This window comes from Prionailurus bengalensis, chromosome A2 (assembly GCF_016509475.1).
Source record: "Prionailurus bengalensis isolate Pbe53 chromosome A2, Fcat_Pben_1.1_paternal_pri, whole genome shotgun sequence".
Lineage (NCBI taxonomy): Eukaryota > Metazoa > Chordata > Mammalia > Carnivora > Felidae > Prionailurus > Prionailurus bengalensis.
In genome coordinates, this window is record NC_057348.1 from 111,283,696 (window position 1) to 111,298,405 (window position 14,710).

The window sequence follows — 14,710 nt, forward strand, 5'->3', positions numbered from 1 at the left end:
ACTGTGATGTGCATAAAAGCAAGCTCAATCACTTTCAGGATAATGTATTTTTAAACAAATTTTGGCACCTTGGACTACCCTGTTGGCCTGATAGTAGGTTTGTTCATATGCCTTGGCAACAAATTGTACAAACAAAATGAACTGAAGTTTTCATAATTGAGAGAGGGAAGCAACAACAGAAAAGATAGAAATTAGAGAACAATATTTACAGAAAAATTACTTTTCACAATCTTAAGTTGGTCTTCAAAATATAAATGTATACCTGTGATTCCTAACTTCACTGTTTTGTCCATGTGCACAAGATCATCAGTACCCTTAAGCCACAAGCATATGATTTAAGTGCGAGATCTGCTTAAGCATTTAATGTATTGAAACCATAGTCTTAGGAAACCAGAGTTCACTTTGTAGATATATTTCAATTTAGCATAACTAAGTAGATCCAAACCCTTATTAGTTCAAGCTGCATTTTATACTGTTCCTAACATGTGTTGATCTTCCCAATGTATTTTATTTGCGCTTCACATTCTAAATTTAATAATGTATTCTATCAGAATGTGGTTACTCCATTGTGAAGAACAAAACTCTCTATTTGCTTAAGCGTAAAGTCTTGCACAAATTCCTTGATGTCATATTTTTGCAGCCATTTTCTTTCTTGGATTCTGCTAGGTAGTTACTTAGGATTTCTTTGTGTGTAATATGTCGAAAATAAAGGAAACCATAGCAGCACATTCAAAATTTCAGTAGCCATGACCATTACGTCAGTATCACTTCACACATTCATTGCATAATATTTGTTTGTCTATCCTCATTTAAATTTTTTTTAACTGTTTATTTATTTTTGAGAGAGAGAGAGGGAGAGACAGAATGTGAGCAGGGGAGGGGCAGAGAGCGAGGGAGACACAGAATCGGAAGCAGGCTCCAGGCTCCGAGCTGTCAGCACAGAGCCCGATGCGGGGCATGAACTCATGACTGTGAGATCATGACCTGTGCCGAAGTTGGACACTTTACTGTCGGAGCCACCCAGGGATCCCTGTCTATCTTCATTTTAAAGATAAATGAAAGTTGATAAAGAGGGAGTAGGTAAAGGATAAAAGCACAAATATGATTACAAAGCAGTGTTAGAGACACACAAAATATCAAAATGGGGTTAAAAGACTCAGTGCAGGAGAGATGGCTACTGAGCTATGCTTGGAGCTATGTGTTATGCTTTGCCTTAAAACATTAAAATTGGGGTAATAAATAATGGTGGATAGAAAAGAAGAGTGCATTTAAACTGCATGTGATTTCAGGGAGTTCGTGAATGATACAGTGGTATCCTTTTGCCTTTAGATTGACAATCCTGCCATCATTTTTAATGTATCTGCCAGGATCTGGATTATTTAGTATTATTTAAAAAATCCATTTTCCTCTCTGTTGAGGTCACACACTAATGGTCAATGGGGACCAAGCAGGTAGAGAAAGAGGTAAATGTGTCCTATTTGGGATTTTATATATATATATATATATATATATATATATATATATATATATACACACATATACATACATATATATGTATATGTATATGTGTATATATATGTGTATGTATATATATACATATATGTGTGTGTGTGTATATATATATATTTAACATTTATTCATTTTTGAGAGACAGAGCATAAGTGGGGAAGGGGCTGAGAGAGGGAGACACAGATTCTGAATCAGGTTCCAGGCTCCAAGCTGCCAGCACAGAGCCCGACGCGGGGCTCGAACTCACGAACTGTGAGATCATGACCTGAGCTGAAGTCGGACGCTCAACCGACTAAGCCACCCAGGTGCCCCATGGGATTATATATTTTTAAACAAGATTTTGGAATTCTTGGATTTGGAAAGACTCTTCCTTTTTAAAAGGTTCAATTGGTACCTCATTGCTATCCACTCACTGCTGTGAGGTCTCTCTAGGTGTAGCTAACTCCTCACCAGGTTAATAAGAAAACAAAAATTCTGTTTTCCTACTACTAAAAAAAGTGCAGTAGAAATAGTCAAAAGCAAATATAAAATTTTAGTAAGTAATTCATTTCAGGTATCGTCAAACAAGGGAGTTAAATTAAATCACATAGTAACATAATTTTGTGCCTGGATATAGAGACCACATGATAAGATACACATTCCTTTCTTTGAAAATCAAGAACTGAGGAGGATGTGGTATCATATGGGATCCTAGATATCCAGAGGGGAAGAATCAAGGCTTTGTATTTTCTTTATTCTGTCAGTTCTCGCTTTGTCAGTTTTTTCCCCTTAAGAATGGCTCTCATGCAAAACTGAGGGATATTAGAGCACAGGTTGTATATGAACCATTCTGTCTTCCACTGTCTATTTTTTAAAAACATCTCATATATGTTGTTAAAGCAAAAAAAAAAAAAATAGAAAAAAATAATTCCAATGATTACATTAAAGTGGTTTTGAAGGCACTGCTGTAAGTCCTCTGCACTTATACAGGTTCCCCATAGGCATATGTCATCAGTTGTCGGAATTCCATTTAGATTATGTTTCTGAGAACTGAACATTCACTGACAAGAACATGTGTGCTAAATGCAAATATTTGATTTAAAGGTAGGATTTAGCAGGATTTGCTGTGTCTATTATGCAGGAGATTGCTGTAGCCTTATTACTTGCAAGATGCTTTGGGGCATACCTTTTAAAAATCAATCAGGAGCCTTTTGATAAAGGACCTAGGTAATGTCAGCTGTTTTTCAGGTATTCAGTTGGTATGTGTATTTGCTGGACCCTATGAATTACGTGGTCTCTGTAAGACTACTTTTTATGAGTGAGAATTGTGCTATTTTTCAAATAAATAAAAGTACTTTATGCATTAGGAAAAACTATGGTGACATGTGAAATGTGGAAAGACCATAGCAAAGAATTACCTTTCAGACTAGATAGGTCTCTTTGTAATTCTTCATCAAATACTAATTATAAAGTAAATGTATACCTCTAACCAGATGCTTTTAGGTTTTTCAAGTGGCAGGAATGAAATTTCTTTGTACCTATGTACCTTTTTTGGTTAAACATAAATATGGAGAGATATATATGGCTTAATACAAATGACTCAGAAGCTAGGAAATCTCTCTTTAAATAAAGTAAACAAATCTAAAGAGGCTAGATAACTTTAGGTATGCTTAGACTCCCCAGTCACTGTTCACAAAAGAAAATACAGGTATTGGTATATCAGTTCCCTCCACAGACATGTGCTATCCAAGATGACCTAACATCGAAGACCTTTCCTTTGTAGTTAGTTACTGATGTCTGGGTTCTTGTCTTGTGTTGGGAAATGGCAGAGACTGGTCTGGATCCTGTGCTTGTTTTGGGGGAGAAGGCAAGGGACACTGCACTGTACTCTTTTTTTCTGAATCACCAGAAAACTTTATTGAAAACAAAAAGAAACATTAAAAATCAATTTCAAATTTTGTTTTAATAATACAAGGGGTCTAAGACAGATGCTAACAGTGCAGCTTCTTAGATGATCTTAGACAAGTCAATACTGATGGAGTTGCCTTTAAGCACAGCTTTGCTGATGTTGATAGTCTTTTCCCTTCTTTTTGAACTTTCATCTGGCCTCCCTTTGCGATAAGATCTTCTCCTTTTTAAGAGTTATTGTCTTCCTTCTTTTCCAGGTGGCTTAGTGGTGAGTGATTACTTGAGGAAAGCATCATGGGTATCTGCATGTGTAATGCCTAGAAAATGCTTTAAGGATTTCATGAATCAGAACAGTGGAATTTTGACTTTATTCTTTGACATACTGAAAAGTTTCTGTGTAGAATTTATATTTCTTTAAAGTCAAATGTTCTAGGGGCGCCTGGGTGGCTCAGTTGGTTAAGCAGCCGACTTCGGCTCAGGTCATGATCTCACGGTCCGTGGGTTCGAGCCCCGCGTCGGGCTCTGTGCTGACAGCTCAGAGCCTGGAGCCTGTTTCAGATTCTGTGTCTCCCTCTCTCTGACCCTCCCCCGTTCATGCTCTGTCTCTCTCTGTCTCAAAAATAAATAAATGTTAAAAAAAAATTTAAAAAAATGCCTTGTCTTTAAAAAAATAAATAAATAAAATAAAGTCAAGTGTTCTATCCATCAAAAGCCCTAGTGCTTACTGTCAATGATTTTTGAAGACCAGCTTTTTATTTTAATTAAGCCCTTGCTTGGAAACATTAGATTTTTGTTTTTGTTTTATGTCAATCTTTGTTTAGAATCATTTGGAATGGTGATAACGTGGGTAAGTGGCATTGAATGCTAAATGATACTTAGTATTTTATTCTCCATCTACTTGGTGTGGCCAGATTTGTATATGCATGTGTGTATATATATAACAAATATACGTATGGAATCTTTTCCTACTTAGTCAAAAATATGTTTTCAAAGCATTTTTTTTTTCATTGAACAGTCTAAATGTCTTTGGGTCCACTAGACAATGCTTCTGATAGGTTGTTCAGGTTTCTGATTAAGTTGAAAACTAGAATGTAGTTGAATAAAGATAAGAGTGCTAAGCTGTGTTCCAGGAGTACTTTTGCTAAGGACAAGGGAAAAGTAGAATCTGGTGGAGCAGAGTGACGTGGCAGGTAGGTGTTCAGTGGATGACAAACTGTTGCTAAAAGTAGGAATTGTGAATTAGGATAGAAAGATAAAAGGTGGTGGACAAGACTCCACATGTTTATCCTTTGTGGATACTATTTACTCTCTATCCCTCTCCTGATTGATTTACAAATATTGATTTAGTGCTTTCTATGTTTTAGGCATTGTTCTCTCTGTTCTCTGGTCACTGTCTCACTTGTTCCTTCATAAACTTGATTTAATTTGTGCCTAAGTCACCCCTTGCCTTTCTATTTGATTTTTCTCATTCTCACTTTGTTAACATCAATACAGTACTGCTTTTATAGTTTCACTCTACGTGCTCCACGGTGGTCATTAAAAAATTATGCAGAAAACTTTGTGCAGTGGCGTGAGAACAGATACTCAAGTCTCTTTACAGGCACTTTGGAGGTTAGGAAGCTTGCCTTCAAGGTAGATCTGACAAAAATAACAAATTTGTAGTTTCAGATAAAGTGGCAAATGAGATATAGTGGCAAAAGCCATCGACTTGGAAACCAGGTTCCTGGGCTATACAGAATTAGTTACTACCACTATGTGGTATTGAAAAGGTCTAACATTTTCTAGCCTTATTTCCATCCTCTGTAGAATGAAAGGGTTTAGTTATTTGGTTACTTGGGTCCCTTCCATTATAAAATTAGTTCTATTATTTCTGTTCTATTAGGGAGTTGAACATGGGTTACCTATTCACTTGGTGTATCAGGAACTTACCTAAAGTAATTTATAAAAGGTGCATTAATAGTATTAGACAAGACTCCCTAAGGTTATCTGTTTAATTAATTTTTTAGAATCTGGGAATCACTGGGCAGTATAACTACTGAAGATTTCAGGACTCATTAGTGGAACGCACATGTATTTTTGAATACCATTAAGAAAAGTGTGTAACCATCCTCATTATTATATCTCAGTATCTATAAGAAATGAACTTTCCTGGAGTGAGTTAAGCTTACTTCCATATTTTGACTTTCTTAAAAGATATGGAGACTTATATATCAATTTCTCTTATATGACAATCATTTATTGTTATTGATAGCCTTCTTCACAGTCCATGAAGTCGCACCTCTGGCTCTCTCTTCTCTAAAATAAATATCTTTTTTAAAAGTTGTGTATGCCAACTTAAGGGATTTTCAGTGAAGCTAAATGATCTAAAATGAATGTTTTGAGTAATTGTTACTTGGTGAACTTCACTGTATCACAGGGCATAAAACAGAAATATGATCTCCTTAATCTTGATTCTATTTTCTACATGTTCCATAACTTCCTCCATCAATACAACCAAAGCAGCTGAAAGTTAGAAAACTGTGGTACTTGTCTTCAAATCCCTTTGCACTTAGGTAGTGGGTGTGAAAACAGAAATGTAAGAAACAGAACATGTGTGATATATGAATCAAAGTGTAGAGGCTATTTGGTGTGAAACAATGTGATCCTTGTAGCTCCTGCTAATGCATCATTCAGCAGATGCCTGAAGAAGACAGAGTTTTCAATGGCAAAAACAGTCTCCTGGAAATAGACCCTTCATTCAATCCCTTGCATGAAATGTTACTGCATGAAAACAAAGAAATATCTTTATCTTACGAACTTAAAATAGGTGTCTGTAATTGGATACATAACAAATACATGGAAATAAATTTGCTCACATCATTACCTGTTTTCTGCAAAACTAGCTGCCCTCCATTTCAGTTAAAATTCTTAATGAGTCAAGGTGTCACATGTAACACATGGAAACAAACAAATGTGGCTAAGGTATATTTTTTAAAGGGTGTAACTTAACTGGTTTTCCTGACCTTGGGCCCCAAAATATGATTGTAGTAATGAGGTAGAATTCACACAGCCCCAGACATCTGAATATAAGTACTTAGAAACATTCTTTAATCAAGAACTTCATGAAGGTGATATGCATAATCTTTGAGGATGACTGAATTATGGTAAGAACAATACAGATTTCTATTCAGTTAATCTAAATATTATTATATAACCACTTACAGGAGAAATACTGTAAACCTCAAGCCGTTTTATTCAGGGACTTGGTGAAAATGGATATGGGTAAGAGAGTATGGATAAGAGAATTGTTCAGTTCTGGTCTTACACAGGTAGTTATGATCTTCTGTGTGTTCCCAATTTTGCTTATCTCATGTGCTTGTGTGCCTTTTTCCTTTGTTTCAGTGGCCCTGTTTCTATTTGCAGAAGATACTTTATCTCTGCTACTGCAACTGGTCTAAGAGCTCTCAATATGGATCAATACCATTACTATGGAAGTTTTTATTTTTCCCCTTCATAAGCCCTGCAGAATATCTTATGAATTATTATTACTCAAGCATTGACTTCCCTCATTTGTTCAATACTGCAGGTCAACTTCTAACTGGAGAGTCTGTTCTGTGATCATATACCTCTGCTATGATTGGAAAGAGTGAGGTATGGGAATGTTTTACTTCTCCCGATTCCTGACTGGGGCCATAGTTGAAAATGCATCCTACTGTGGGTGGCCTCATGACACAAACTATGTAATTCAGTGAAACAAGCCCAAACTCTGTATCCTCTCACATCGTCATCCCCCACCTCTGGAATTTCAGAAGTTTCTACACACGGGTTTCACTACTTCTGATCCCCTGACTTTGCAACCTCCTTCCCTTTTGCCAGGCTCATGAACTACCAAGTCTGTACCTGTTGACATCATTTTTGCATTTATTGTTTCACTTCCTTTTTCTGTGGATATTTTGCCTGTGTTTCCTCTAAGTATATCCTCTGCCCTTTCACAGATCCTTTTCAGTTTCCCCGTCATTGTTTTCTGTATCCACAGGCTGGTTTCAGGGGTGGACAGGTGGTGCAAACCCTGCTGGAATGTGTTTTATCTTTCTTCTAACTTAGGTATGATTTGAACTTGGAGTGTGGTCTATCTAATGCTCAAGCCATAGTTCTAGTGTGGATTAATTCTTAATGCTTGTCGATTTGGTTGTTTTGGAGAGGGTGAGGAGAATATTTGGAAATGGTCAGTCTTGTTCTCTAAACCCCAGTGTTCGTACTTTTAATCGAGGTATCATGTGAACTTGTAAATATCGTTGGACTACAAGGTGTCATGGATGTAAACGTTCAAATACTCCATCTAGAATATAATTGCTCATTGGATGAACAAAGATTTGTTTTCTTCTATCTCGTGGGGGGCTTTCTCAGGACATGTGTTGTAAGCTGTGTGGTCTTTATTATTGGTATTTGTTATTATTACCTGTACATGTGTCTACCTCTACCAGGACCAGAATTCTGCTTTTCACTTTTGGCTATGTCCAAGCCCTAATCCCTTTTTATAAAGGTGTTGTTACATTAGGATTTTCAACAGTGATTAAAAACAAAATAACAGAGTAACACTTTTAGAGATAGCATATGATTGAGACTCGCTATCTTTTTTGAGCATCAGAAAAGTGCTTGACACTTTCGGAATGTCTCCAACTTTTAGTTTCAGCTTTACCTGAGTAATGTTGGAAAATATGTTTGTGTAAGCTTTTTTGAAATTTTTTGGAACAATATTATGTATAGCATGAGCAAAGAAGAAAAGAATAATTTACTAGGTGTTTCTTTTGTCATCTTGTGAATGAGAATTTATACTAACTGATGGCTAGCTAACCCTACTGAGATAAGATGCTATGACTCATACATGATAAAAGATTCATTGAAATGATCTGATGTCAAGGTGATTTTGTACATAATAGAAAAGTGGGAAGATTTAGAAGGGAAATGAGAATTCTCTTTAATTTTTACATACTCAATTTACTAAAATCTTACATTAAACTGAGAGTTCATTTAAAAAAAAATTGTTTGCTCTGGGGCACCTGGGTGGCTCAGTTGGTTAAGCATCCAACTTTGGCTTAGGTCATGATCTCACAGTGTGTGAGTTCGAACCCTGCATTGGGCTGTCTGCTGTTGGTACAGAGCCCACTTCGGATCCTCTGTCCCCTTCTCTCTCTGCCCCTCACCCCCTGCTCTTTCTCTCTCTCTTTCTCTCTCTCTCGTGCGCGCGCGCGCACTCAAAAATAAATGAACATTAAAAAAATTGTTTGCTCCTGTTACTCTCTCTCTGTGAGTTGGTTTTACCATAAGAGCCTCTAACTTTCAATAACATTTACGTTATATTAGTCTAATACTATAATATGATCACAATATTAATATTTTATGATAGATTGTAACAGTAAAGTACAGTAGTTATTAACATATTATACTAATATGTTTATACTAATATAACATTTATAGTAGTATACAAAATGTGTATATAAAATATATTTAAATATTTATAATAAATATAGCATGTTTCATCTTGGTCTTTTATCATAATGATATATATATATGTATATATATCTCATAGATAATATATCAGTCTTTACTGTGTGACTCTGAGCTCTTTGAGGATACAAATTGTATCTTTATTTTTGGGGTCAGTATGCTGCACTTACTGGGTAGTTCCTTAATTTCTAGTCCTTAGATACATTTCTTTATATATCAGCTCCCTGAAATATGAGTAGTCCCCCATCCAAAAAAGAAAAGGTGTTCTGTGCCAAATAAATTTTAAAAATTGTAGGTTAAAAAAGAAAGTAAATAGACTTCTTTTACAGCAGGACTTCTTAGGGACTTTGATTAGCACATGTGTGTTGTGAATCTCACAGGGAAGTTTTAGTATGAGTGATTGCATTCATTCATTCTTTCATTCATTCAGTATATTTTTAGTGTCTTAAATGTGGCAGACGTTATTCCCATTTATTCAGACTTAAACAGAGAACAAGAAGACAGGATCTCTTCTCCATGGAGTTTCCCACTGATAACAGTATTTTTTTCATTATTATTATTTAAAACATTTTTGAATTTGAGTGGACTTGATGTACACTATTAGTTTTAGTTGTGTAACATAGTGACTCACCATCTTTGTATCTTTTGCTGTGCTGACCACAAGTGTAGCTGCTGCCTTTCACCATGCGCACAGTATTTTTTCCAAGGAATATCTCCTCAGAAGAACTCTCTGCCCTAAATATTTTTAAATTCATATTATATGTAGTAGTATATATTTCTCTTTCTGCTTTTGTTTTCATTCCTGTTTAGAGATGCCTGGATCCTCAATCACTACTATAAATGCTAACAGCAAATATTTATTGAATACTTATATGCTAGTTATTGTGAATAAACACTGAGTTCACTAAATAAAATGGCAAGGCAAAATGGTACAACCCTACTTATCCCTGACATTACTTTTGTCCTAATTCAATTTTCCATTTTTTATCATTTGATTCCTAAACTTCCAGTAAGCTTAAAATTTACATATTGTATTATTTCCCCAGGTATGTATTTTCTTTTGGGTTTCCAGTCACTGCAGAATTACAGGAATGCTAGACAATTAAGGGTTTGATTATTTTGGTGCCTGATCATCTTAAGAAATGGTTTTGTGTTCCAAAACCAAGTAGTGGCTGAGAGTAGAGACAAATTACATGGCTTGTTTGGAATCTTGAAAAGTCCCACAAAGACATGATTGCTTGAAAAGGATGTAGAACTGAGAGTAGAGGCACCAGACCAAGATGTTTCATCACCAGAGAGAGAAACAGGTTCCAAACAGTGGCGTCCACAGAGGGCTGTTGATGGCCATCGTGTCAAAGTTCTCATTCTTACTTTTCATTGACAGGGAGCTGGCATGCATCTCAGCTGTGTCAGGAAGTGTGTTTTTGACATTTGAGAGGTGAGAAGAGAGCCAGGAAGTAGACATTGGGACCTTTGAAATGATTACACAACTTAAGCCGGGTTCTTATTCTGTGGAAATAGTCGTATCGAGTTATAAGTATGAAAATCGGGCTCCACTGCTTTGTAATGTCTAAAGAGCTTAACATTTCATCTTATTTTAAATAGCAACAATGATGTACTTCACCTGCATTTAGCCTTGTCAAGTAGATACTTAATGGAATTAAGTAACTGGAGCTTTATGCTCTGATACAGCCTTTAATAATTATAGAAAAAGTTTTGTGATTCCTATTTTGGAATTATTTTACTTTCATATCAGCAGTATTTGGCCAGCTCAAAAGACAAACTGTGCCCTTTCCCTTAATTTCTAGATTCAACACAGTGGTCTGGAATTAAAAAAAGTATTGTTATAATTCTGTTGAGATTGGGTGTGATTTCAAGTCTAGTTTATAAGTTAATTAAAACTGCTTCGGAATTAGGTCAGGCTCATGTGCATTTGCTTTTGTGCTGTAATTGCTGCCTTTTGCTCTGTGAAGGGTTATGGAGTTAGTACAAGTAATCCCTCCTGCTCTCTCTTCATGCTCTGTGCTCAGTCTATAAACAAGTAGGGTGTGCAGATTCAAGAAAAGTTCTTTTGTCAAAAGGGCTGCTGCCTGCTCTGCCCCCGTATGGACCTCTCAAAATGGTGGGCACAACTTTGGTTGGTCACAACAGGCTGGGGAATTCTTCCTGACAAGACAGAGAGAGGCAGCCTCTCACAGCAGATTCATGCGTTCAACAAAAGACTGCTTAGAGATGAATTGAATTCATAGTAGACCATTTTTTAAACAACCAAATTTAGCTTTTAAGTTAAAACAAAACAAAACAAAAAACAGCAAACAGCCTGCCGTTGACCTGCTCACGCTGGAATAGTGTTGGAGAACATGATCATACAAGACCCCCTCCCACCGTTTCCCTGGCTTTGGGTCTTCACTCCCATGATCTGTACTGCCCTGCACATCTTCCAGACCCACATGCTGATCACTTCCTTGAACCTGAGCCCATATCCTCATTGCAGAGTGCTTTGTTTATGTCTGCATTTGCTCAGATGCCATCTGTGAAGCATCGAGCTATTGTGCCTGTATTTCTACTGGCCCTGGTTATTTCTCTTCCTATTTTCTATGGCACAAATAAGTGCAATTTTGGGGAAGCAGATGTTTTTTCAATGTGAATGATTCTGCTAACACTTAGCAAAAATCTATCTGCTGCAAAAGGCCTTTTGCGCTTGGGGTAAGCAGGATTTCATTGACCTCACTCAATTTGGGCAGGAAAAGTTCGGTTTTCATTTGTATATTATCTGGAAAGAAATTTCTTTCTTATGTTGCTCACAAAATTTTGTTTCTCAGAATGTCTCCTCCCTCTTGGTACTAAATCCCCTGACGACACTAGAGGGGATTAAAATTGTTCTGCTCGTTTTCTAGATGGTGGTTTTGCTAGGAGGGTGAAACTTGTATCTCTTTTAGGAGCTGCTTCAGAGTTTCCTAAAGATTATTGTTGTTATCTGAAGGGTAACAGTGGGCTACTTTTACAGATAGTGTTGGTGATATGTAGGGACAATGAGGTAATATAATACATAGGACAGTGTATGACACACAGTATATGCTGTGTAATTACAGGTATTATTACTGTTGTTGCTGTTTTTATCTCAGACTATAATGGAAATACTTACGTAGTAACCAGAGAAAATGTATTTTACCCTAAATAGGCGTATCACAGAACTCAAGGAAACAATTAGTGTTACCCCTGTCAGAACTTCAACTTGCTAATTATAAGGCTAAAGAGAAAAATACCTTTACCTAAATTTTTTCCTCTATGTAGTGCTTAGAAATGCTTTATTTGCCATTTTGCTTCACAGAAAGTTTTCTCATTGAGGCTTTTTAGATGTGGCTTGAATCTCTCAAGGTAACAGAAGTGTTAGTGGAAGGAATATGTGCCTGCTTTAGGTCACTATGTCGATCTGTTATGAAACAAGGTAATATTTCAAGTAGGCACAACAGATAAAGGAACAATGGCACAAATGGGCTGATGTGAAGGTTTTATCTGAGTCAGTGGCAACTTGAAAGGTTTATTGTGACATAGCTAATAAAGGCCTGGATTCAGAGTCTGAAGATCTAAAGATTGTTTCTAGCATGAACTTTGTATAAGTCACTTAACCTTTGTTTCTCTCCCTTAAGAAGAGGATAAAATTACTAACCCAAACCAAAAATGGACAGAGGAATAGTTAATTATGTAGGGATTTTGAGTATCAAAATTCTCAGAAAGTACACTCTTTAATTACTAGAGTTTTCCCTGCAGCACTTGAAAAATGTTAATCTTTTCCTTGTTCTCCAAAGTTCTGGATTGTGTTCTGTTGGAGCCCATCAATTATGACCCTACATCTTCAACAACAACAACCAAAAAAAAGCTTCAACACGAATATTATGAGGTGACAAGGTAATGAAAGCAGATAAAGCCTGCTTCTAGTCAAGAATTTTTTTTTAAACTTAACTCTGTTTTGGTTTTGATTAGAGTTTAGTAATGCCATTTACAATTACACGTAGGGTAATAAATAACTGATATTTATGTGGCATTTTATTGTTTTGCAAATACTGGCACATGTTATCTCACTTAAACATCACAACAACTTTATGTGAAATTGCCCGAGGAATTTGGATTTCAGAGCTATTAAGTGGCTTGCCCAAGGACACACAGCTGGCAAGAAGTAGACCAAAACATAGACTTTCCAGATTCAAATCCAGCGTTCTGTCCAAAATCCACCACGGCCTCCTTAAAGACAAAAAAGATATTGTCCCTCAGACTTGTACCTGATGAACATTCTGATCGATATGTAGTATGTACTAAGACAAAACCTACATAGTAATGTAATGATAAAATAATGGTTTGATCTTCCAGGCCGTCGCCCCAACCACCCTTACCCATAGCTCCCCCCACACCCAAACTAACAATTTATATTTAACAGGCAAATACCCTAATCTCAATTTACTTGAGCATATTGTGGATAATATGTCTTCATGCAATATGAAAAATGAATTTGTGTGTGTTTTTTTTTAAATTCAGTCTAGAGTTGGCACTTGTTACATGAGGTTCTCATGTATCACAAAACAAATTCTCAAACATATTTCGGTGAAGAAGTGGAGGAGTGATTTGAATTATGATGCAGCTGGCAAAACTGTAGGCATCATTGGTAATTAAGTCCAATTTGACATGTTTATCCTTTACTGTAAACAGTGTCATCTGATCTAGTTTCTTTAGTTCTTGATATTTTACTATGTTTCACCTCTTCAGTCTGTTTCCTGGTATTGATTATTAAACACTTAGCTTTAAGCTGAGGGAAATTCTACATAGCTATCTCCTTTGTTTCAAATATTTACCTGTGAGTTACCACACAGTTTCTGTGAGCTCTGTTAATAGAAAGGAAAGAAATGACTGCCATGAAGTCATCTTTGCTCTGGGTTTGATGATTATTCTCTTTCCTTTGTCTGACCTTAGCCTTGTAGAGTGTCATCGTAACAACATTAAGTGACTTTTAAGAAAACACACAAATTCCAGCACTGCCACCCTTCGTGCAATGGATTTTCCTTCCTTATTTGGCTTTATGTCTTTATTATACTTCACACATTTCTGAGTGGACAGGCAGTTCTCGCTTAGCCCTGATCAGCACACCAATTGTACTGCATTGTAATTGGCTATTCACTTACTGGTTTCTTTCTCTAGACTGCAGACTCTTGTGGGAAGAAGGCTTTACTTTGGTGGAATCCCCCACTCTGCCCCTTCTCTTAGTGTCGGACACATAGCGCAGGTTATTCATTAAACGTTTGATGGATATTGAACCAAGTGAATTACGATAGCATCCCTTTTCTTCCATCCCCTGGCTGTTTGCCTTGGATACAGTGCTCGGTATCCACCTAAAAAATGGAGGCAATCATCATATTATTCTCAGAGACTACTGGAAGAATTAGACCATTCACTTGAAAGTTTTTATACTGGGAAATACTCTTCAAAAGGTGGTTATGCTAATTACCACAACTTTGTATCTGCATATTTTACTTCCCATAATTATATCATAAATACTTTTTTTGCTTTAGTTTTGGTCTGGTGTATTGTAGTAGTAATGTAACTAGCCTCTATGCTTCAGTTCCTGCTCTTAATTCCACACTGCACCTAGACTAACCATAGAAAATATCAGATAGGATTGTCAGTTCTTCACTTTACACCCTTCAACAGAGGCTTGTCTGTCCTGTACACCACCACATCCCCAACCCCCAGGCCAATGCCTGATATTTGAGTTTATAGGCCTCTGTTACTTATGTGCCCAGTATCTGGAGGCCTCCACAGAAGGACATAAAAATCT

The 14,710-nt window shown here is 36.6% G+C and overlaps 1 pseudogene; it reads left to right on the plus strand.

The window, feature by feature from the left end:
* LOC122488282 overlaps positions 1-14,710 on the plus strand; it is a 55,379-nt pseudogene that overhangs the window by 4,641 nt on the left and 36,028 nt on the right.